Source organism: Talpa occidentalis, unplaced genomic scaffold (genome assembly GCF_014898055.3).
Source record: "Talpa occidentalis isolate TD23 unplaced genomic scaffold, MPIMG_talOcc4v2.1 talOcc4.2, whole genome shotgun sequence".
NCBI lineage: Eukaryota > Metazoa > Chordata > Mammalia > Eulipotyphla > Talpidae > Talpa > Talpa occidentalis.
The window spans coordinates 46,805,559-46,832,216 of record NW_023602073.1 but is presented as its reverse complement, the minus strand read 5'-3'; the positions used below and the strand labels follow the sequence as shown (position 1 = coordinate 46,832,216).

The following is a 26,658-nucleotide window of genomic DNA, read 5'->3' as shown; positions in this document are numbered from 1 at the left end:
CCAACTAGAACACCACCTCAGTGTCCTTTCTGTCCTGGGAAGACACAGCTCTGCTCCCAAGGCTGCCACCTGGGGCCTGCAGGCTTCTAACACACCTGCCCTCTCCAGTGGCAGCTCTTCCTGCCTGCTGGGGTCTGCACAAGCATCTCCTTCTTTCCTTTTGTGAGTGTAGGGGTTGGGGGCAGAGTGTAGGGTGGGGACACACACACCACTGAAAGGAGGACTTTGGTGAAACTTCGCTTCTAAGAGGTGACCCACGAATTCCCATGACCTCCCCAAAACATCACTCCTCACCAATGTCAAGGTTTCAAAAATGACGAAAGTCTGAGAAACTGCCATCCAGGCAAAATGGATGGGATTATGGAGCATAAAATGGACATTAGCAAAAACTAATGAAAGTATGGCGTTTAGAAATTATGTCAATGTTGATTCATTAGTTGTAAAAAAAAAACTTTACTCATGTAGGTTGTTAACAAAATAAAAATGCTGTGGGATGAACAAGAACTGTGCTACTTTTGCAACTTTTCTGTAAGTCTCACAGTATTCTTTAAATGTTATTTTTTTAAAGATTTATTTATTTATGCATACAAGAGCTGGGGTACAGACCAGAGGTGTGGGGGGGGTGAGAGGATTCACCAGAGAGAGTGGGGAGCAGAACGGGCAGACTGACTGAAACACACTGCTGAGGGCAGCTGCGGGCGAGACAGGAGAGTACTGCTGCGCCATGTTGGTATCTCCCTGGCTGGGGATTGAACTTGTGCTGCAGTGGCTGCATAGGTTCATAGGTGGCATCTTAACCCCTTGTACCACCAGGGAGGCCCTAAATGTTATTTTTTATAATGCCCTCCAAATTTTATAGGTTGTAGAAGAAATATATGTGTAATTTCCAGTTTTCCTAGGTGTTCTGAGGACAAAAGATGGAAACCTCGCACATAGGGCAGGGCTATGGAGTCTCCTCTCCTCTGAGCCTTGGTTTTCTTGCTTCACACAGAGTATCTCAGCCCCCAGCACAAGGACCTCCAGGACCCCCAACTCTGAGAATTCTTTAGAATTCTTTGTGTGCTTTAGGTCTTTCCCAGACTTCAGAACAGCTCAGCAGCGCCCCCGTGTGGCCACAGGGCTGAGCACAGGCGACCAGAGCTGCCCTTTCTCCTGCTCAGCCAGGCCCTCCCCAGGCTCCCTGGGCTCCCAGCGGCAGGACAGGGACCTGCACACAAGGGGGCGCCCAAGTATGTGTCAGTTTATCCATATTTTTAGTTTTCAGTGGTCTCCGGGGCATAACAACTGGTTTCTAGGTTCTGGGAAAATCCCCAAATACAAAGGGTGCTTCAGTCTATTGGGATGGAAACTTAGATTCCAGGGTCCCTGTAATTTGTTTCTGCTTCTGCTTCCAAGGACGAAAGCCCCTCCTCCTGGGAATCACCTCACATTCTCCATCCTTTGGAGGAGGGGTGGGGCGTAGGAGAGCCCCAGGGCACTGGCTAGGAAGATGGGGAGACTCCTGGAAAAGAGAGCAGAGGATGGAAATGGGGACTTTAGGGGACAGAGTTGTAAAGGGGTGCAGTGGGGAGCCAGAGAGGACAGGGCAGGGAAGGGGCAGCATAGGGGACACTGTGGGGGGAAGGTCTGTGTGGGTGACACGGGCTCTCACTGGGGGGCTGGAGCATCCGTCTCACCTGGGGGGATGCAGCAGTGCTGGCCTGTGACTGCCCAGGGAACTGCGCACATCCGGGGCCTTGCCCGTCTCTGCAGGGCTGGTGTCACCCACACACACGCACATGCTGGTGATAGAGAGGGCTGTAAGCGGGGGAAGGGGGAAAGGGGGAAGGGGGGAAAGAGGGTTCCCCAGGGGAAGATCCAAGTTCCCTGACCCAACCAAGGGAGGGTGGAGCTGAGCAGGGAGAAGCAGCAGCTGGAGAGGAGACTGGAGAAGGAAGGAAGCAGGGTGGAGCCAGCAGGAAACCTGGGGGAGACACCTGGAACAGAGAGACACGTGAAGAACTTGCACTTACTTCTTGGCCTTGGACTGGGTGGCACAGATGTGGGTAAGAGACCCGTGGGGAGGTTACAATGGCAGCTTCTATCTTGATTTTGCTGTTTTCCTTTCAGACTTGTCAGCCCCGTTCACCCCTTTTCTATGGGTCCCCGCCAGCAGGTGCTTTAGATGGTAGGCTTTCAGGCCCTGCTTGGGCCAACCCTGTTTGATTGAACATTTACCCACAAGGGGATGGGTGACTTTGAATGTTTGATATGGAAACTTTATTCTTTCCTTTTTCTTTGTTGAACATGAATTGTATTAAAGTTCCGTTTCTTTAAAGGTCTTACATGTTTTGTCTTGATGCAGCAGATGGCAGAGTATGGGGGAGATAGATGGATAAGCAGAGTCCTTAACCCCTCCTTACCCTGACCATCCCCCTCAGTTCCCGAATGCTGGGGTGTCAGGGAGATTCAGGGGACCAAGAGGAGGGCAGAGCAAGCCTGAGCCACCATGGAGGACCAGCCCTGGGGGCTAATTCTGAGGATCCAGGGCCCCGCTCCTTGTAGGCAGGTCAGAGTCAGCCCCCCTCACAGCTCCAGGCCACTGACAGCCCCTCTGTGCCATGACCCTGCAGACACTGCTCTAGGATAGCGTGAAGAAAAAGAAATGAACAGCAAAATTAAATGGAATCTAAAAAAGGTAGAAATATTTTTTTTTAATCATGTTTATTTTGAAAGACACTTCTAGGGACATGGTATCCTTGTCTGACAGCTCACTGTTATCATGACCTTGACTGTGATGGAGTTACTCTGGCGCACCTGTTCATTGTGAGAAAATAGTCACTGATCAATTTATCGCCTTAATTTATTAATGGTTTGTACAAAATCACTTCCTACTTTGTACGTAAAACAAAGATCTGGCATCTGGCTATGCATTCCACCACCAGACAACTCTGCCTGGCCCCGCCAGGGGGCGTGAGAGGTGACCAGGCTCTCCTTCAGCCTTTTGGGACAGGCTGAACTAGAACCAGGGAACCAAAAATGTTCTGGCAGTTTCCCAGAGAAATCATATGGCACTCAGAGAGGTGGAGAGAGAGAGATTTCATTGTCACACCAGTGGGCTCAGTGGGATCGCTCCCCAAAGGGCTGAGCACCCAGAACAAGAATGGCAAGGTTTTATACAGTTTGTATGAGAAACTTGCTATGTCATTTATCTTAGCATAAACATTCTGTATTGTTTGGGAAGAGGGTTCAACGGTGTCATGGCTACCACCGCAGACAAGCAGTGCCTTACACCCAGCAACTTCTCTGCTCCAGCAAGCAGCAGAACCACAGTGGTAGACTCCCCCAAGCAGCAGATTTGGGAAAGCAGCAGAAACTAAGCATCAAACTCCTCCAAGCAGCAGGCTTGGGAAATGTCCTGCTTCAGGTTATCATTGTATTTTAAATCAGGGGATTGTCAATGGATCAAGAAGGTATGGTCCATATATACAGTGGAATACTACTCAGTGATCAAAAAAAGAAACTCATGCCATTTGGGAAATATGGATGGGGTAGGAAGGAATAATAAGCTTGATAAGTCAGGAGGAAAAAATAAATATCAGATGGTTTCCCTTAAATGTGAGATATACAGAAATCAAACAGAGGGTCAGAATAAAGATAAAACTTGCAATCCGATCATAGGTCTGAGGCCTACAGCAGGGGAAAGGGAGAAAGATGGTTCCAAACAGGGGAGGGAAGAGCACAAGGGACTGTAGTGATGGATCATGGGTGCTATGGTGGTGAGAGAACTATAAGGACTACACCTGAGAGAGAAATCAAATATTATACAAAAATTAACAATGATATAAGAGAACAAGTAGAATTAATAAAAAATTTTATATCAATCACTGACAGCTAGAAAACAATGAAAATTAAATAAAGCAGAGGATCCTGAAGTTACAAAATAGGGGTGAGAGAAATCCTGTAACATTCAGTCCCACACAAGGCAGAGCACTCATTCTATGATGGAAAATAATATTGAAGAAATTCGGTGAGTTACATTAAGTGATAACATTCTCAATAGTTCACTGCATCCTAGACAGTCCCACTCACAGCTCCCCACAACCAGGCCCCATCCTCTGGGGAGTCCCAAGGGGTGAGAGATATCCCAGAGTCCTGGGTGCTATTGCTGCCTGCGGAGGGACAGAAGAGACCTGGTCAGAGCCCAGAGATGAGACCCTCAGAGGAACTGATGAGGGTGACTCTCCCTAGAGTTCCCTCTACACTGTCCTCAGGGGTTCAGGACCCAACCCCTGATCCACACTTACCTGCAGCCTGAGTGTAGCTGATTGCGTGTCCCCCTATGGGAAGAAACATCATGTGAGACAAGGGAGGAGTCAGGTAACAAGTCCTAAAGGAATCCCCAAGTCTGGGTCACAGGGAAGTTTCTAGAACTGTGACTGAAGACCCAGGTCAGGACTGGGCTATATGAAGAATGGATATGAAAGAGAATTGGAGTTTTTCCTCAGCAGGGGCCTTCCCATTTGACATTTACTGGAAACAGATCCCCATCACCACAGTTATAAGGTGAATAATTGGTGATTCATTTTCATATGTGCTTTACAAAAGGGTGAGGGTTAGCAATCAGCTCCAGACTAGGCAACACATGTGTGTATCCCTGGGACATGAAAGCCCTCAGTACACAAGACCCCCTCCCCACCATTCCTTCCCTACCTGAGTGCTTCTTCCTCCACATCAAAGCTGCTGCAGCCACCGCAGCTCCACTGAGCACAGCTCCAAGGAGAACCAGGCCAGCAATTAGGCCCCCGGTGGAGTCAGTGGAGTCCATAGGGATGGTGGGCTGAGGAGTGGGCACTGGAAGAGATGTAAAGGGAAGACCCTGAGCCCCAGGCCACCATCTGATGCTCTGAAGCTCTCCAGAAGGGCTCCTGATGCCCCTGAGAAGCTCTGAGCCCACGTGCCCTCCTTACAACATCTAAGGACTCGGGGATCCGGCAGTCCCTCATGCTGCACATGGCACATGTATCCCTGCTCCTCTCCAGAAGGCACCACCACAGCCGCCCACTTCTGGAAGGTTCCATTGCCCCCAGGCCTGGTCTCCACCAGCTCCATCTCCTGGGTCAGGTCCTCCCCATCTCGCTGCCAGGTCAGGGTGATGTCCGCAGGGTAGAAGCCCAGGGCCCAGCACCTCAGGGTGACCTCATGCTCAGAGGTGGGGTGGTGGGTCATGTGTGTCTTTGGGGGATCTGAGGAGAAGGCACAAAAAAATTCACACTTTGGGTTTTTCCTTCCTGGACACTGAAGCAGCCTCACTGACCAGCCCCAGAATGGACATGACAATTGGTTTGGAGGGAGGAAGCACAAAGCCCAGAAGCCAGCCTGGTCTGGAGAATCTGGGATAATCAGGTGAGACCCCAGGGTAGGAGGATGCAGGTCTCTAAGGAGAACACAGACTTTTGCTCCTGACCTGGGTGGAGGGTGAATGACACAGAAAGGCAGGAGTCAGATCCAGAAATGTTCTCAGACCAAAAACAAGACCTTGAAAGAGAAACTCATGGTTCCCAGGATGGCTGCCGGGTCACTAGGATCCAGGGAGAGTTATTTCAGGATGGCCCCCCTCCCTCAGGAGAGAAAGGATTCCTTAACCCTCCAGAAAAGTGGTGTCTTCTGGGCGAGTCTCTCTCTAGCACAGAACATGAAACCCAGGGGGACTCTCCCTCTCTGCCCAGAAAGCAGGTGCTGTTCTGCCCATTATTCCATTTTCCCCCTGGGGTGCTAGGAGAGGGGAGGTCCGAGGCTGTGTGGCCCCTCTCACCTGTGCGCTGCAGCACCTCCTTCCCCAATAGCAAAAATCTGAGGACCCACGAGAAGCACCTGCTCTGCAGACTGTTCCTGACGCGCTCGGCCCTCGCCAATGCCTCGGACTCGCGCTGGGTGATCTGAGCCCCCGAGTCCGCAGGGGTCCAGGAGCGCAGGTCCTCGCTCAGGGAGATGAAATCCGCGCCATCGTAGGCGAACTTTTCATACCCGCCGAGAAGACTCAGGTCTGGCCACGCTTCACAGCCACACATTTTCTATAGAGTGTGAGATCCTGCGCCCTGGCCAGCAGTCAGTCCAGAGGTCACCCCTCATTCACACCCCCCCATACCCTGAATAAACCTAAACTGAAATGAAAGGGCCGGCAGAAAAGTCCCTCCCCAGGGGAGGGGCCTGGCAGATCCACCAGCCTCGAGGGGTCAGTGGACCCTGAGACTCGGGACACCCCGGCCTTAGGGTGGGAATGGGGGTGACCTGACCCTGGCCCCGCTCCGCGAAGCTCACCGTCCTCGCTCTGGTTGTAGCGGCCGCGAAGGTCCCTCAGGAGCGCTTTGAACCACTGTGCGTTGTTCCTTTGGATCAGAGTCTCCTGGTCCAGGTCCTGCTGCCCCACCTGCTCCGCCCAGGGCGCCCGCAGCTCCGCACTCTGGCCCGGAGAGTCGCTGTCGAACCGCCTGAACTGCGTGTCGTCCACGGAGCCCACGGCGATGTAGCGGGGCTCCCCGAGGCCGGGCCTGGACATCACGGTGGAGGAAAATCTCAGGGAGTGAGAGCCTGGGGGCGGAGGGGAGACCCGGGCTGACCCTCCTCTCAGTGCGGGCCCAGGGCCCAGGGATATGGGCCTGGAGGGGAGAAAGGGGCGGGGCCGTGAGAGTGAAAAGGGGCGGTGGCCAAGAAGGGCCCAGACTCAGGGGCCCAGAGCACTCAGGGGAGGCGGGAGGGACAGAAGGGGCCAGAACACAACGGGCCTGAAGGGGAACAAGAGGTTGGGGGGAGATGAGTCTTTCCTGGGGTCCTGCACCCGCAGGGGGCTCCTTGCTCCTCCCTCCTGGAGCAACAGTGTCCAGCTGGACACGCACTCACCCGCCCGGGTCTCCATCAGGGCCAGGGGCCCCCAGAGCAGCAGCAGGAGGGTGAGGGGCATCACACCCCATCCAGGGGCCTGGGGAGAAGGAGTCCAGGAGGGTCCTTGGAGACTTTGTAGCTGGAGCAGGATGATGCTGATTGTCTTCCCTGGACACCCCCAGGAAATGGGGAGAGAGAATGGGGGTGAGTGTGGGGTCATCAAGGCTGCACCACCCCACAGAGCCTGTGAGAGGGAGACATGATGCTCTAACAGGGTGACATCCACAGAAAGGGGAGGCTCCAAATTCCCTTCCCCACCTTAGGGAGGAGTGGATTTGGGCTGGGAGAAGCAGCAGCCTGGAGGAATGAAGAGAGTAGTAGTATTTTCAGATAATTGTGAATATTGATACTAAATTAAAACTGTATAGGTGGTAGTTTCTGGAAAGTTATTTGCTATGTGAAAACCGAAATAATATCATTGAACATTTCCTATTCTGTTACATTTTCATAGGCCTTGCCTGCATATTGGTTGGAACTTGTGGTAATGTATGATTTTTTAAGGTGAGACATTATTTTACTAAGTAACAGATTTTTAGTGTTAATAACACTGGAATCAAATGATCAAAAAAAAGTTTTATTTTTTAAGCACAAATCCCAAAAGAAGAATTTGTACTGTAAATTGACAAGTAGTTATCCACTCAATTTTTGTAATTCTGGTTTTATCCGAAAGCTTATATTTTATCAGGCACAATTACTGTCATTTGTCAATTGTTGATTTTCTTCAAGAAACAGACATTCATTTTGAGGAAAGTGTCTGCTAATTAACCAAATTTAAATGACCTTAGTTTTTGTCATTCATCCCTAAGGTAAGATTGGTGTTGTCCACAAATAAAAAGTCTAATTCATCTCATACAAATATTTTCCTCAGAACACAGGGCTTGGGGATGTCACAGAAGTTCTCTGTGTGTCCTTCCAGGTCAGCACACCAGATAGTTTAAAATGTGGAGTTGAGGATGACAAAATAATGAAGGTAACTTGTAATGTTTTTTTTCAGGTCATTTTCAAGTGAAACTGATAATGACTTTTGTTCTTGCATTTAAGTGCTGGTGAAGAATTACCGGTTCTGCAGTGGTACTATAAACTCCACTGTTATTAATTTTTACCTCAACAAATGCCAAATAGTGAAAAGACAATAGTGCCTAAGTGATTTTTTTTTAAAGATTTATTTATTTATTTATACAAGAACCGGGGTACAGGCCTGATGTGTGGGAGGGTGAGAGGATTCACCAGAGACAGAGCGGGGAACAGAACAGGCAGACTGACGAAATACACTGCTGAGGGGAGCAGCGGGTATGACAGGAGAGGTCTGCTGCAGGGGGCCTTGTTGCCCCAGCCAGATAAGACACTGGCAAGCAGCTAAGTTAAAGGGCCTCTCACTGTGGGGACGAAGCTAAAGAGCCTCACACCGTGGGGCTGAAGATTCCTTGTGCCTCACACCGTGGGGCTGAAGATCTAACATCTCTTTATTTTTTGTTCTTGATCATAAAAAGAAAAATTTATCAGAAAGTACATTAGGCAATAAATTATATGCATCAGCATATTGCAAATAAGCAGCACGGAAAATTATCTGTTTAGAAAATTAGTTATTAAAAAATTTGGCCCACTTGACAATGGGAGACAATTTATTGTACATATCTGACAAGCAATCCAGCACAACTATTATAGTAAGTCCTTCTTTTGCTTTTTAAGAAGTTTCCTTTTTTTTTTTAGAAGTTTCTTGGGAAAGTTTTTAAATGAAGTTAACTGTGTTAAGAAGTTTCTAGATAGGGCCTCCCCGGTGGTTCAGCATTTGAGCGCTGGGCTGCGAAGCTGCCCGCAGCCTCTGCAGTGCCGTTTCGATCCCTGGCTGCTCCCCGGCCACCGGAGGAGGGTCCCACATGGTGCGCAGACCTCTCCTGCCGCCCTCTGCTCCCCTCAGCAGTGTACTTCGGTCCTTCTGCCTGCTCTGCTCCCCGCTCTGGCTCTGGTGAATTCTCTCACCCTCCCGCGCTTCTGACTGTACCCAGTGCTTGCATAAATAAATAAATGAATGAATGAATAAATAAATGAATAAATAAATCTTTAAATAAAAAAGAAGTTTCTAGGTAGAAAAAGTTCTGATAGCTGAGCAGCAGCTGGTCTCTGGCTGAAGGCCATATGAATAGAATAGTCTTTTGATGCTTAGGCTTTAGCTGATAGGGATGCACTGGCGGCTATCCACTGTCTTAGGTAATTGTCTAGCTGAAATAATAAGTTTTAGTGTTAGGTTTGGTTTTTTATCTATTAACCTTGAAGGCTACCGTCTAGCTGAGACCCGTAGGAGCCAGTAGTCCATGGGAATATAATACTCTGATTGTCTCTGTATTATACATGATGATGTAATTTTTCTGCTTACTAAAAATGAATAAATAAAGATGTGCTGAGTTTCTTGGCAGAAGAGATTTGCACCTCATCCAGTATCAATGTCTCCTTAATCCCCTTCCCTTTAGCCCCTAACGTGTTGCTGAGGCCGTCTCATCCTTTCAGGATCCCCTGACACGACATTTTGCAGAGGCTGGTCCCCGGCAGAGGTCTGCCACATTACTGGGACCCTTGCCGGCTGGCCAGGATTGAACCGGCACTACATAGGCTGTGGACAGCTTCACAGCACTGAGCTCAACCGCCTGCACCACCATGGGTGGCCCCTAAGTGATGTTTTGAAAATAGTTTTACCTCATGGATCCCATGAAGGGTTCTGGGTGACTTCAAAGGCTCCACAGACCACACTTTGAGAAATGCTTTTCTCAGGAAACCAGGGAGCATCTCCCAAGTGTTCTCTGCCTTTGCCTCCCCTTCACTTCCCAGCATCCCTCTCCCTGGCTGGCTCCTGCCTCCCCAAGCTGCCTCCCCTGCAGATACAATGGGGAGCAGAGAAAGGCCCCTGGAGACGTGGAGCTTGCACTGTCAGGAGAGATGGACACGGAGTAAAGGTGACAAAGACTCACGTAAACCCGACCTGAGTCCAGTGCTGGGAGGAATGAGCGTGTTGATTGTGAAAACAGAGAAGCAAGAGCAATAACAGGACCCGACCACTACTATCAATAGTATTAAATGATGTGAAATATATGTGTGTGTATATATATATGTATTAAAGGGCCTCTACTGGTGGCGCAGGTGGTTGAACACTGTGCTGTGAAGCTGTCCGCAGCCTCTGCAGCACCAGTTTGATCCCGACCGGCTGGTAAGGTTCCGCATGACACGGCAGACCTCTCCTGTATTGCCTGCTGCTCCCCTCAGCAGTGTATTTCGTCAGTCTGTCTGTCCTGATCCCTGCTCTGTCCCTTTGGTGAATCCTCTCACCCTCCCGCGCCTCTGGCCTGTACCCCGTTCTTTTTTTTTTTAAAGATTTATTTATTTATTTATACAAGCACTGGGTATAGTCAGAAGCGCGGGAGGGTGAGAGAATTCACCAGAGCCAGAGCGGGGAGCAGAACGGGCAGACTGACGAAGTACACTGCTGAGGGGAGCAGCGGGCGGCAGGAGAGGTCTGCGTGCCATGTGGGACCCTCGCCCAGTGGCCGGGGATGGAACCAGCGCTGCAGAGGCTGTGAGCAGCTTCTCAACCCAGCGCTCAACCGCTGTGCCACTGGGTAGGCCCATACCCCAGTTCTTGTATAAATAAATAAACAAACAAACAAACAAACAAACAAATAAATAAATAAATCTATCTTTAAAAAAAAAAAAGAAACTCATTAAAAACAAATTAAGCATAAGGAAAAGATTTTCTCTCTTCCCATAACTTATACTTATCATTTCTGCCCTTGACACATATGCTCTGGCCCCACAGACCAGCCTGTTCCCTCTTCCTCAGCCCCCCTCCACGTCCTGCCCCAGCACCTAACCATACTGAGGAGGCCTATAGCCTAATCTACCTCCTGGTCCCGGCCCCATCCTCACCCTCATCTGCTCTTCCCCTCATTTATTATGCGCTGAAGGACAGGCCTCCCCAAGATGTTCAGAAAGGTGTCCCCAAGACAGGCCACCTTGGCATCTGAATTATTTCCATTTGACGTTCATCAGGGGTTCATCTTAAGAAATGTTTACCATTTCTATAACTACCTGGTATGAACATTGGTGGGCTAACCCAAAATTAGGGTTATTACCAGAAACGAGCTTTGTATCCAAGAAAACTACCTATATGTCAGGGCAAACAGAATCATAGCACATCCGTCATATGAGCCACCCTTTCCTTGCCATGTGACCCCTCCTCTCTCTGGAGGTCCCAGGCCCTATCTCACTCTTAGCTCAGGAGACACACCCTCTTTACCTGCACGGATTTCAGACACTTATTTAGATATAGATTCCCTATGCATACATAGGGAAATTTGCTTACTTTCTAATATTCAAAAAAAAAAAAAAGAAAAAAGAAAAAAGATATTATAAAATTTCAGTTGCTCAGAATAAGAGTTCTTGAAAATTAGAGATTTAATCATAGAAATGAATAAATTAGTACATGAACTGGAATATAAAAGTCTTGCTCCCAATAAATTATGTAAATGGAAAAGAAATGACAAGCAGAGAGAAGACATTCAAGAAACTGAGTCTATCGACCAGGAGATTCCTACTAGTTAATAATACAACTGTCGAAAAGACTGGAGAGTAGAAATGATGAAAAAAATCAAGAAAATCCCTGAGCACTCACAGATAAAATGTGCACCCTGTGTTCCTCCCCGGTTCCTCCTACAGAGGATGAGCAGCCCCACACCATGACCCGCCCCAGGGATTTCAGGAAGAGGCTGAAGAAGGACAGACCTTGGGGCCTCAAGAGACAACTCAGGCCTGGAGGCCAGAAGCCCCTGGAGCCAGCTCCTGGATTCAGGGGAATCCAGCCCAGACTCCATGTCAGGCCCAGGTGAGGGAGGCGCTGGGGGCACAGACATTCACTTCAGCTGTGTGTGGTCTCAGGGGTGACTTTCCACGTCCCCTCCTCTAGTGGGCAAAGGACACTAGTGGGCAAAGGGGAGACAAAGATGATGGACACAGAGAACAGGACACAGGAAAATCAGCTACAGGGAGCGGGGACAGGAGAGAGGCCAAGGGTGAAGCAAGGGTTCCTGGTCTTCAGCCCTGCCCAGGGGAGCAGGACCACAGGAGGCAGGACTGAGTCTGTGGAAAAGGGGTCTTCCCAGGATGAAGCGGGCAGAAAAGCTGGTGTGTGTGACATATCTATGGAGATTCTGACCCCCGGGGGTGGTTTTTGGGGTGGTTAGGAATGAGCACAACAGGAAATAAGCTAGTGAGGGAACAGGATAATTAAAACTCCAGGGGCAATAAAAAAATCAATCCAAGGAGGAAAAGCATCCTAGTCTACTGACTGCTAAGCTGTGACTGGCTCTCAGGAGGTCATAATAATGCAAACCCTGGATCCCTGTGTATCTCAACAATCTGCCAGAGGGTCCTCAGGGAGCAAATGCCTGTGCTGTGGATTCCAAAGGGGCCAACTTCCAGGCCTCCTTGCCACTCAGAGCCAGCTCTCAATGCCTGGTCAAGAGGCCTGGGCGGTGTGGGCAGGGACTTCTTCAAAGTTCTGGCTGAAAGATCCCATGTGAAGGAGCAGAGAGCAGGGCAACATCAGGGGCCCTAGAAAGGTTGCAGGGAAGACAGTGACAAGCCTCCCTGGAGAGGAGGCTACAGCTGTTCACCCAAGGGCTAAAGCACGAAGGAGGAAACAAGTTACCAGGCCCTTTAGAACATGCCCCTCATGCTCTGTGGTGCCCCACCCTGACACAGGAGACAACTTTTCTGAAAGAATACATGATTCTGGTCAAGGAGCACATTAAAAAATTCTAACAAGACACAACTCAATCCCTGCAGGTATCGGTAGACAGGAATTAGGTCAAATCCAGAGAGCAGCTGCTACAGAACCTCCTAGAAGCAGACACGTGAGCATGTAGGGAGCTCACACTGAGGAGACATTGAAAACTCAGAGCCATGATTTCTGCCAGGTTGACAGCCTCATGGAACAGCTTTGTGGTGGCCTCCATCCTCCAGGCAACTGAGAAAAATGGGTGCACTCAAAGGCTTTGAAGGACAGGCTGGAGGCCTTGACCTGCCCCCACAGTGTGGCCACATTCACCACTCAGTCTGTGGTATTTTATGAACATTTTCAAGCACACAGATGCCAGCATTAGCATTTGCCATATTTGCTTTATCACTCATCTTTATCCACGGATCCGTCTCTCTATTCATCCAGCTTATTTTTCTGATGCATTTCAAAGTTAGTTGCAGGTGTCAGGATCCATCTTTTTTTTTTTTAAAGATTTATTTATTTATGCATGCAGAGCTGGGGTGCAGGCCAGAGGTATGTGGGTGACAGGATTCACCAGAGAGAGAGTAGGGAGCAGAGCAAGTGGATCTACCAAAAAACACTGCTGAGGGGAGCAGCAGACGGAACAGGAGAAGTCTGCTGTGCCATGTGGGTCAGCTCCCTGGCTGGGGTTAGAACTCTTACTGTAATGGCTGCCAATAGCTTCGCAGTGCTGAGACTGCGAAGTCACTTGTGTCACTAGGGAGTCCCCACATTTCATTTCTCAACACTTGGGTTAAGAATTTTTTTTGAGATAAAACTGTATCTGGAGAAATGCACAAATCTTCAGTACACTACTGGAGGAGCTGTGACCCTTGTCAAGAACATTATGTATATTGTTCTTTTCTTCTCTTGGAAACAGTGAACATTTAAATAATATAATGATGTGTCTCACTTAACAATACAATTTATCCACCCTCTCTCCTATTGAGTAACTACCACAGTCCAATCTGAAGCCTCCCTCAGCGCATTCCTGTGACCACACTCTCCTTGGGACAGAGCCCAGGCCTGATCCATCTTCATAGTTATTTATTTTATTATATTTATTCTGATATCTTTGATTTTCCAACCATACTGGGGGGGTTATAGGTGCAAAACTCCAAAACATATGTTAGTGTCCCATGTAAATGTGATATATCAATATATAATAGGTTATTCATCTTTGACCTTTCAACAAATAAGTTTATCTAACTCTCCCTTTTCCTTTCATCCACAAGACTATTAGTCAATCATAAGTAGCAGCTTAGCTGTTTTCATAACTTCACAGCCATATATTACCATTTATATCTATGGTGAATATTTTAATTATCAGTTTTATTAGACAAACTTGTATTTACAGGCAATGTCTGAAGCGTAATTTCATTAGAGTAATAGATGATCATTTCTTCTAGGGGAAAAAACAAATGTCTGAAGTTAGATGAAAGACAAAGAAATAGGGCACACCTGGTAGCACAGGGGTTAAGTTGCAGCACTATCAATCTATCACCATCTACAATGGCATGAATTTGATCCCTGGCCAGGGAGTTGACCCACAAAGCACGCACAGCAGACCTCTCCTGTCTTGCCTGCTGCTCCCCTCAGCAGTACATTTCAGTAGATCTGCCTGTTCTGCTCCCCACTCTGTATCCAGTGACTCTTGTCACCCCCACACTTCTGGTCTATTCCCCATTCTTGTATGCATAAATAAATAAAAATAAATCTTTAATAAAAAAGACAAGGAAATAATGATTTCACTTTATAATTATCCTGTATGCAGTCACCCAAATCACATCAATTCCTTTACATGAGTACTAACTTAACATTATAACCAGTTATTAACAGAAAATACACAAGCCAGAAACTTATAGCCTTAAACATCAAATCAGCCATCAACTTTTCTTAATTTTTGAAGACATAAAAATAAAAATCATTTCATATAACAGCATGAAAATTCCATACCATTGTAAAGTGGTGGGACAGTCAAATTAGTTCCCAGGTTTTAGCGGAAATGACCATCAAAAGTGCTCAGATTGTATCCAGCTTGTTTTTGGGCAATTTGCCTCCCTGAGCCTAAGCAGAGGACAGTATTAAAATACATGAATGATCCCCACTGACACTGTGGTGTAAGGGGGTGTGTAGTTCTTTGTGAATCGAATAGAGAAGAATTTCCCCATGGTGGGACGGTTGGGGGGGCGGGGGGCGGTGATTATCTGCCCCTAAACACTAAGCAAATGAATTTGGCAGAAAATTTCACAGGTGCTTTGTTACTGTTACCACAGCATTGCACAAAATGTTGGTCTGTGGTCACATTTCCCCATTCAAACTGAGAAGGTAACAGTTGAAACTGCTGCGTTGTACCAGTCCACCTCAGAGTCTGTCCTCACAGATTTTCTGTCCCCCCTGGACTGGCTCCTGGATCCCTTTCTTGGTTTCCCTGCTCCTGTAGGTCAGTTTGGGGAGGGGCCTGGTGGGCAGGGCTGGGCCAGTCTCCCCACCTCCTCATGTTATGCTAATGTGACCCCAGACACCTGAGGACATGCTTTGCAGCCAGAGGAACCAGAGGGTCTTACTGAGGGGGCGCTGGTCACACCACTGCTTACACTGTAGAAGGGCAGGTCCCAGGTGTGGTCACTGCAGCACACCCACCCCTGAGCCCACGGGCCTCCAGCAAGACCACTGTGACCCCCCGCACCCCACTCTGGGGCCACCCTTCCCCTGCCTCTCTGCCAGCCCCAGGCCTGCATGCAGACTCCAAGGGTCAGTGTGTGTTGAGCATGTGCTGGTAATAGTCATAATCAACTTTTATTGGTTTCACATGAATAGCTAATAGGTTGCCTTTGCAAACCATGTTTTCCAATACATATTTGTTAAAACATAAGAATGTATTTGTTAAATTTTTTGCAGAGGAGGTGGGAACAAGTGAGGGGAAGATGACAATGTCAAAGCTAATCTTCAGTGACAGGGGAAACACTTGGCCGTCTCCCTTCACAGACAGTTACAGGTTTATAACTTTGAAACATTTCAAAACTGCAGTTCCTCAGTTTACTTTAAAAAGTAGTAGTGAGGGCCCTCCCTGGTGGTGCAAGGGGTTAAGACACAGCACTATGAGGCTAACCACAGTCACTGCAGCACCAGTTCAATCCCCAGCCAGGGAGCTACCCACATGGCACAGCAGACCTTTCCTGCCTCGCCCACTGCTCCCCTCAGCAGTGTACTTCAGTCAGTCTACCTGTTCTGTTCCCCACTCTGTCTCCGGTGAATCCTCTCACCCCCCCACACCTCTGGCCTGTACCCCAGTTCTTGTATGCATAAATAAATAAAAATAAATCTTTAAAAATAAAAATTCTAATAATAATGGCATATCCCAGGTGCCAGAGGAGAAACTGAGGCACAGATCGCTGACATGATCTGCTCTGAGTCTACCTAGGGCCAGGGCCTGGGTTCCTGTTTCCATCAGTGACTCTCTGACCTCAGTCCTGTCTCTAGCAGGGGGAGAGGCCCTGGCAGGGACACACCTCACTCAAAGCTCTGGGTCCCCACAGATGAGAACTATGGGAGTCTCTCTACTGCATCATGTACTGTGCCTGAGAGCCTGGACAGCAGGCCCTGTGCTGGGGGTGAGGCTGCTCCTCAGAAACACCACTAATGGTGACACTGTGTTATGCACCCAGGGGTGACTGAAGATTCCTTGAGTGAAAGGGAAGACTCTCTCTCTGCAGGAGGAGGGCATCTGGGCCCTGCGGGTCACCTTCCTGTGAGCCATTTTTGGGCTCTCACACTCCAGAAACCAAAATGACCTTGCAGAAAAATCCCAAATTTAGAAGTGAGCTTGGATTTCAAAACGGACAGGTGACCATCACTAGCGCAGAAAAACAGGCCATTATATTTTTTCTTTTAAGAAATTAAAAAGAGCCCCAATCATTGGTTTCTGAGGACACGGACACAACTGACCTTGTCTCCAACCAGAGATAACACTTTCCCACTGTCACTCATTAGAACTTGCTCAGATTTGGGAGTGAGGGGTCCTATCATATTAGTCCAATGTTGGCATCAGTGAAGGGACAGGGGTCTGCCCAGGATCAAGTGGGCAGAATAGCTGGTATGTGTGATATGTCCATACAGATTCTGACCCAGGGGTTGTCTTGGGGGTGATTAGGAATGAGCACATCAGGAACTGAGCTAGTGAGGGAACAGGATAATTATAATCCAGGGCCAATAAAAATCAATCCAAGAAGGAAAAGTATCCTGGTATACTCACTACTCAGCTGTGACTGGTTCTCAAGAGGTCATGATGTTACAAAAGATACTGTTCTGGTCTGTTCTATGGGTACAAAATTCTACTTTCCTGTTTTTCCTAATCTTAAAATCTGACTGTTTAAGGTAAAAATTGCTGGACTCACCATTTTAGATCAGGGACCTTTGGTGTGTACACAACACACCTAGACTGTGTGGAGTTGGGTAAGGACTGACCCCACAGCCAGAGGTGAGCTGAAAAGCCCCCGCAAGCCTGGCCTCATCTGGCCACCAGTCAGAGCCCAGAGGGGGTTCCAGCAATTTGAAGCCCAGCAGGTGATCCTCCCACCTCAGGGTAGGCCATGGGACCATAAAACCCTCCTTGGAATTAAACAAATATAGAAGGAGGAGATTCTCTGTGACAGCGACCACTAACATATTCATAGTACCACCGTCCTACCAGAATTCAGACATAACAGTTTTTAACTCGATTGGACCTCTAGTTTCCAACTTCCCAGAAGGAGCACACTAAAAATGTTCCGGCCAGTACGAGCGACACAGTGTTCCAACACATAGGACAAATTAGAAAACAAGCAGCAGGGAGAAGAAAAACTCCAAGCAACCAAGCAAGTCCTCAGGGAAAAGACACACCACAAAAAGAAAATCACCCACCAGAATGAAACAACAGTGACTTGGAAGAACTTCTGAGCCTTCCAGAAAGAGAATTTAAAATTGCCTTGATTAAAAAACTGAAAGATTTGGGTCTCCCCAGTGGCTCAGCAGTTGAGCGCTGGGTTGTGAAGCTGTCCATAGCCTCTGCAGCACCGGTTTAATCCCCGACCACCAGGCGAGGGTCCCACATGGTGCACAGACCTCTCCTGCCGCCCTCTTCTCCCCTCAGCAGTGTACTTCATCAGTCTGCCTATTCTGCTCTCTGCTCTGGCTTTGGTGAATTCTCTCACCCTCCTGTGCTTCTGACTGTACCCAGTGCTTGCATAAATAAATAAATAAATCTTAAAAATAAATAAATAAATAAATAAATAAAAGATTTATTTATTTATAAAAAAACTGAAAGAAGTAGAAAATAATATGGGAAAGATAATCAACAATCAGAAGAATGAAATGCAGGAGATCAAAGGATTAATGGAGGCACTAAAGAACTCCAGGAAAAGCAGTGAAAGCAGAATAGATGAAATGGAAGAATGAATATGTACTTCTCTGAAGAAACACTATAGGCAAGGAGAGAGTGGAGGGACATAGTCAACAGACTCCAAGACAACAAATGCCAACCAAGAATATTCTATCCTGCAAAGCTCTCCTTCCTCTATGAAGAAAGAATAAGGACTTTCTCAGACAAACAGAAACTCCGGAATTTCATTACGACTAAACCCCCACTCCAAAAGTACTACAAGGAGTCCTAATGCCAGAACCAACAGAGGGATGAATAACAATGAAACAAGACCAAAAGAAAAAAAAGTTATTAATAAATAAAATCAGAGAAAAGACAAACAAAATGGCAAATACAGACTCTAACATATCAATATTAACTCTAAATGTAAACAGACTAAACTCTTCAATAAAAAGACACAGAGCCTCAGCCTGGATTAAGAAATAAAACCCACCTTCTGCTGTATCCAGGAAGCACATTTAACCTCAAAAGATAAAAATAGAATGAAAGTTAAAGAATGGAAAACAATCCTAAAAGCAAATACCAAAAAAGAAGGCAGGGACAGCTATACTTATATCAGATGAAACAGATTTCATACTAAAAAATGTAAAAAGGAGACCCCAATGGTCACTACATTATGATCAAGGGGACAATACTTGAAGAAGAAATAACACTCCGTAACATATACTCACTGAATGAAGCACCAAAATATATCAGACAACTCTTACCATCTGAAAACAGACATCAGAGAAAACACATAAGTAGTAAAAGACTTCAACACACCTCTATCAACAATGGATAGATCAACGAGACAAAAAATAAGTAAGGACATTAGAGCTCTAAATAAAGATCCAGAGCTCGTGGGCTTAACAGACATCTATAGAATACTAATCCCAGAAAAATCTGAGTGCACATTTTTCTCAAGCTCACACAGATCATTCTCTAGGATCAATCACATACTGGGACACAAGACACACATCAACAGATACACAAAGATTGAAATCACACCAACCATCTTCTCTGACCACGAAGGCATCAAACAAGAAATAAACCATAAAAAGAAGGCAAGGAACTCTCCTACCTCATGGAGATTGAAACCCACACTACTGGAAGACCACTAGACTAATGAGGAGCTCAAAGAAGAACTTAAAAAATACTTTGAGTTGAATGACAGGGAGGACACCAGTTCCCTAAACGTATGGGATGCAGCAAAAGCAGTAATAAGAGGAAAATATATAGCAATAGAGGCTCACATCAAGAAACAAGAACTCAGGGCCTCCCCAGTGGTGCAGTGGTTGAGCGCTGGGTTGCGAAGCTGCCTGCAACCTCTGCAGTGCTGGTTCCATCACCGGCTGCTCCCCGGCCACCAGAGGAGGGTCCCCAAGGTGTGCAGGCCTCTCCTGCCGCCCGCTGCTCCCCTCAGCAGTGTACATCAGTCCTTCTGCCTGCTCTGCTCCCCACTCTGGCTCTGGTGAATTATCTCACCCTCCTGCGCTTCTGAATGTACCCAGTGCTTGTATAAATAAATAAATAAATCTTTAAAAAAAAAAAAAGAAAGAAAGAAGCGCTCAAAGAAACAACCTAATCTCAAAACTCAAAGAACTAGAAAAAGAACAAGAATGAAATGGAAATTAAAAAAACAATCCAAAAGACCAATGAAACCAAAAGTTGGTTCCTTGAAAAAATAAATAAAATAGACAAACCCCTAGCCAGGCTCACAAAGGAAAAATGGGAGAAAGCACAAATAAATAGGATCACAAATGAAAGAGGAGAAAACACAACAGCACAGCAGAAATCAAAAGGATAATCAGAAACTACTATGTACAGTTATATACAAACAAACTCAACAATCTAGAAGAAATGGACAAATTCCTACAACTCCACTATCATCCAAGCTAAATAAAGAAGAAATAGAACACCTAAACAGAACAATTACAAGCAGCAAAATTGAAATGGTAATCAAAAACTTCCCCAAATAAAAAAGCCCAGGACCAGATGGATTTACAAATGAATTCTACCAAACATTCAGAAATAAATTAGTGCCTATACTTCACAAACTCTTTCAAAAAATTGAGAAGGAAGGGATAATACCAAATATGTTCTATGAAGCCAACATTACACTAATACCAAAACTAATACAACACACAAAAAAGAAAACTACAGGTCAATCTCTCTAATGAACACTGATGTAAAAATCCTCAATAAAATTTTAGCTATCAGAATTCAACAATGTATCCATAAGATAATTCACCACGACCAAGTAGGATTTATTCCAGGGACACAAGGATGGTTCAACATCTGAAAATCAATCAATGTTATCCAACACATCAACAAAAAGAAATATAAAAACCAAATGATAATATCAATAGATACTGAGAAAGCTTTCAACAAAGTGCAATAACCATTTATGATAAAGGCCCTTGAAATTCTTGGGATACAAGGAACATACCTCAACATCATAAAGGCCATATATGACAAAACCACTGCCAATATCATTCTCAATGGTGAAAAGCTGAAATCATTTCCATTAAGATCTGGAACAAGACAAGGATATCCACTCTCACCACTGCTTTTCAATATAATATTGGAAGTCCTAGCCACAGCAATAAGACAAGAAAAAGACCTACAAGAAATCCAAATAGGGAAGGAAGAAGTCAAACTATCACTATTTGCAGATGATATGATAACATACATAGAGAACCCCAAAAATTCCACAGAAAAACTAATTCAACTAATCAACGGTTTAGTGAAGTGGCAGGATAAAAAATCAACACACAAAAATCAGTAGCTTTTCTATACACAAACGATAAATCTGAAGAAGAAGAAACAAAAAAAAAATCCTTTTATTATTGAAACAAAAAAAAATCAAATACTTGGGAATAAACCTAACAAAAGATGTAAAGGACCTATACAAAGAAAACTATAAAACACTGTTAAAAGAAATAGAAGACACAAAGAAATGGAAAGACATCCCTTGCTCATGGATTGGAAGAATTAACATTATCAAAATGGCCATCTTACCAAAAGCAATTTACAGATTCAATGCTATTCCAATAAAAATTTCAATGGCATTCCTCACAGAAATAGAACAATTATTGATGAAATTCATGTGGAATCACCAAAAACCCCGAATAGCCTGAAAAAAAAGAAGGGAATGGAGGCATCATACTCCCAGACCTCAACTATACTACAAAGCCATAATCATCAAAACTGCATGGTATTGGAACAAGAACAGACACACAGACCAATGGAATCGAATAGAAAATGCAGAAATAAACCCACAGATTTATGGTCAACTAATCTTTGACAAAGGAGCAAAAACTATGTATGCATTGGAGCAAAGAAAGTTTGTTCAATAAATGGTGCTGGGAAAACTGGGTCGCTATATGCAAAAGAATGAAGCTTGACTACTACCTAATGCCATGCACAAAAACTAGCTCAAAATGGATTACAGAATTGGACATAAGACCTGAAACCATAAAATACATAGAAGGAAATATAGGTGCAACACTACATGATATGCACATCAAAGACATCTTTACAGACACATCACCCAAAGCAGTGATAGTGAAGGCAAAGATAAACAGCAGGGACTATATCAAATTAAAAAGATTCTGCACAGCAAAAGAAACAATAACAAAAACAAAGAGAAATCCCACCGACTGGGAGAAAATTTTTGCACACAACACTAATGATAAAGGACTGATCCCAAAAATCTGCAAAGAGCTGATGAGACTCAACAAAAACAAAGAAAATAATCCAGTCAAAAAATGGGCAGAAGAGCTACAAAGAAATTTCTCTGAAGAGGAAAGGCAAGTTGCCAACAGGCATATGAAAAAATGTTCAACATCACTTGTAATCAGGGAAATGCAAATCAAAACTACAATGAGATACCATCTTACACCAGTGAGAATGGCACCTACTAAAAATCTAGCAACGACAAATGTTGGCGAGGTTGTGGAGAAAAAAGGAACTCTCCTGCACTGTTGGTGGGAGTGCAAACTGGTACAACCACTATGGAGAGCTGTGTGGAGATTTCTTGACCTACTAAACATAGAGCTTCCATATGATCCAGCAATTCCACTCCTAGGTATTTACCCAAAGGACACAGAAACATCAATTCCAAAGAGCACCTGCACGCCTATGTTTATAGCAGCACTATTTACAATAGCTAAGCTTTGGAAACAGCCCAAATGCCCAAAAATAGATGACTGGATCAAAAAGATGTGGTACATATACACCATGGAATATTATTCAGCATTCAAAAAAGATAAACACATGCAATTTGCAGCAACATGGATTTTTGTGTGTTGATTTTGTATCCTGCTACTTAACTGGTTGATTAGTTTGATTAGCTTTACTGTGGAGTTTTTGGGGTTCTCTATGTATATTAGCATGTCATCTGTGAATAGTGATAGTTTAACTTCTTCCTTCCCTTTTTGGACTCCTTGTATGTCTTTCTCTTGTCTCATTGCTCTGGCTAAGACTTCCAGTATTACAATGAAATAATTTGGTTACACATTGGGAATTAGTAAAAAGGTTAAATGGCTGATTTTTGCAAAATTTTAAATACTGTGAAAACTGCAAATAATTTAGTTTTTGGGGGGCTGAGGTTTTAGTTGTCTGGATGGACTTTGGTTTGTCATTGATAACGAAAGCAGCTCTACCATTGGAAGAGCCATCCGTAAACACAAGTGCAGCAGGTTTTGGCAAAGGCACAGCACTAACAATGGTTGGAAATATAAGAGCCTGTTTTTTAAAGAAATGAAGCACAGGGTCAGGAGGCAAATGAAACTTTATTTCATCCGAAAAAGATTGCAGGGCTATTTGCCAGTCATTACTTAAACTAAGCAAGTTATTAAGTTGTTTTTTTTTGTAAGGTAAAACAAGAACAGGAAATTTTTGGCCAAAGAGCTCAACGCTCCTATGTCTTTTTTTAACAATTAATACAGCCACTTGGGAAGCATAGGAACAAACAACCTTTTTTTGTAACTGGTAAATGTAACCATTTTAGTGGCCCCTTTTGCCACAAAACGCCACTTGGCGTGTGTGGGGTGGCCAAAATTATGAACTCCCAAGGCTTAGTATAATCTAGCTGCAACAGTTGTTGATTGTCCAGTGCATTATTGACCTTTTGTAAGGCTAGTGTAGCCTCAGGTGTTAATTGCCTAGGGGAGTTAGGATTAGAATTACCTTTTAACACATTAAACAGTGGACGTAAATCAGTAGTGGTTAGCTGCAGATGAGCTTTTACTTATTTTATGTCTTCAAGTAGTTTTTGAAAATTATTTAATGTTTGTAAAGAGTCTGTTTGTACCTGTAGTTTTTGTGGTGACACAGTTAAAGAACGAACAATTTTTTCCAAATAATTAATTGGCGGAGAAGTTTGAATTTTTTTTGGTGCCACCACAAGTCCATAACTTTGCAGCAAAGCTACTAGACGGACCAAGGCCTGATTTAACAAGTACACTTCAGCATTACTTATTAAAATGTTATTTATATAATGAATACAGTAAATGGAAGGGTACTTATTTCTAAAGGATGACAAAACCATATTTACAAATTTTTGACATTAAGTCGGACTGTTTTTTATGTCCTGAGGGAGAACTTTTTATTTATACTATTGAAACAGTTTTTTTAAATTTACTGATGGGACACTAAATGTAAATTTTTTGTAGTCTTGGGGCTGTAAAGGGATGGTAAAAAAGCGATTTTGTAAATTAATAACAATAACATGTTTATCTTTAGGGATGGCCACAGGTGATGGCAAACCTGGTTGCAAGCATTCCATATTTTGTATAGTAATATTTATTGTTTTTAAACCCTGTAACAGTTTTTATTTTTTTGATTTTTTTAACAATAAAAATTGGGGTATTTTATGGTCCTGAAATTAATTGATTTGTATTAATTGATTTTGTATTAGGTTTGTTACAGCCTGTATTTTTTTTTTGTAAGAGGCCACTGCTCAACCCACACTGGTTTATTATTTTTTTAGGTGATTGGGTTGGCTGTAACTCGAGCAATGGCCCCTAGGTTAAATTTTGACCGTACCCCAAACCGGCCTTAGAGCTTTTGGGAACTGGCTTAATTGGAACTGTTTTTCCATAAAGATTTTTTTTTTAATTCTTGGTCAGGGTGAAAGCCCATTTGCAACATTTGTGATGTAACTATATTATTAGGGCTGAAAATTAATGTTTTTATTTGAGATAACACAGTTTTTCTCCATAATGTTATAGAAAGGGAAGGAATAACATAAGGTTGAGAAGTTCCGGACACCTGTCCATTATTTTAATTTAAAATTTGAGAACTTTTTGCCACATTTTGTGCTGATCCCAGTCCGACCAAAGTAGAGGGCGTGGCTTTTGTGGGCCAGGTGTTAGGCTAATTATGTCCTGCTATACAAGTAACATCAGCACCGGTGTCTAACAATTTTTTAATTGTTTTTTTTTATAGACATTACTAAAACTTTTAACAAATTATGACAGTGTTTTTTTTTTTAAGTAATCCAGAACACAAGGAGGGGCTTTGTTAGTTCACCACCCCAAAATACTACTTTAAACATTGTAGTTTTTAAAATTGACTTAAAAACAGTATAGCTTAGTTTTACTTGGTAAAGTTAATATGACAAAAAATTTACATATGTAAGTGTATATATAGATATATATACACACACACACACTTTTTTTAGTCAAGAAAAGAAAAACACTTTAATGATACATTTAAACAGTAAATTATTAATATTTAACATAACTTTAATGTATATATGCTTTGAATTATATTATAAAACTTGAACTAGTTTTTGTATATCAAAAATTTTGGATTATGATCTTAAAATTTGTTTTTATGAGAACTTATATAGGCGCCGTTTATGATTAGTCCTCTGGAGGTAAAAAACAAAACAAAACAAAACAAAAACACAAAAACAGACACAAACAGACACAGAGATTTCTTGATATACATTTAAAATTTTGGCCATGTGTATATATTTAAGACATAGTTATTTTACCAATATGTGTGAAGATACTGAGGTTTAGAATTTAGCTCAAAAATGTCTGTATTATTACTTTATATTTTACCAGCTTAGTTAGTTTTAACAAGAAACTTAACCTTTTATAGGTCCAATAAGTAAATTTAAAAGCTTTATTCAACCAATAAGTATTCTGTATAGCTTGTTAGCAAATCAAAAATAACTCAACAGTTTTTGCCTAAGACAATTTAGACTTCAAAATCAGAGAAACACAGGGAAATGGAACTTTTTTTGTAGAATGAACCAAAATAGTTTTTAAGGTGGACAATAGAAAAGTTCAGTCCCCCACAGCAGGAAGGCAGTAGAGACCTGCCAGTGATCTCAACACTGGAGAAAAAGTCCAGGCAGCTGCTTGTTGAGGCCAAGGGCAGCCCCCACCAGCCCACTGCAGTGGGTTTATACTATTTTAATAAAAACCTTTTAGTCATATTATAGTCATATAATCTTACATAGTCATATTTAACCATTTTTTATCACTTTACCAATTGTGAATGAACTTTGAATGCTATTATTTAGAAATGTCTTATTTATTTATTTATTTCAAAAGAAACAAATGGCAAAACTCCACCAGGGGGAACCTAGCCTCCTCCCCAAATAATTAACAGGAAAAGATTGAAGCTTTTTTTTTTTTATTTAAGATCATGACACATTATTTCTTATATGTTTTTGAGTTTTTATTTTTATTTCTTAACAATTTTAGCCAAGTCTGGGCTGGAAATTTGGGCTGGATTTTGGAATGGTCTCAGAATTGGGAGCTGATGCCTCTGCAAAGAGGTCAGTATTGGCTCTAGAATTAACTTTTGGCTTTTGAAAAACAATTTTATTATTCCAAGAATCCTGATCACTTTTTTTAATACTGCAGGCTATTTTTTTTTTTTTACCTTTTGTTTTGCATCTTTCATTTTGCCTCCAGCCAGGCAAAAAATGACCTATCTGTTCAGGCAACTGTTTTGTTAATACAGGGCTGTCAGCTGAGTCCTCTTTGATGTCCTTTAGGGATGCAGACAGCCGTAATTCTCTTCTATCTTTTGGAAACCAAGGACAACACATCTCAACAAAATTTAGGAAACTAGTCAATTGCTCATGAGAGGTCTTAAGGCCTCTCTTAACAAGTATACTTATATCAATAAAGAGTCCTCTTTCCTTAAACTCAGTATGGCCCATAGCTTTTCAATGATAAGACACTCACTTGCCTTATCACGTAATAAGACACTCACTTGCCTTATTACGGTTCTGACTTACTGCTCCCCTCCAACCTGCTTTCTCTACAGGCGGGTATGCACCCTACCCTATGGAGCAGATCCTAGCCATCCCCGAAAAGGAAAGAAGGATTACCTTTCAAGTCCCTGTTTGGGCGCCACTTGCCAGGGACCAGCATCCAGCAAAATGTCGTGTCAGGGGTTCCTGAAAGGATGAGACGGCGTCGGCGAAAACGAAAGGACTGAGGGGAAGGGGATGAGGTAGAATGAGGAGACACTGACACTTGGTGAGGTGCTAGTATCTTCT

General features: G+C 44.1%; 1 pseudogene; it reads right to left on the bottom strand.

The window, feature by feature from the left end:
• Positions 1 to 2,703: 2,703 nt before the first annotated feature.
• Positions 2,704 to 26,658, bottom strand: LOC119251330 (class I histocompatibility antigen, Gogo-OKO alpha chain-like; annotated as a pseudogene).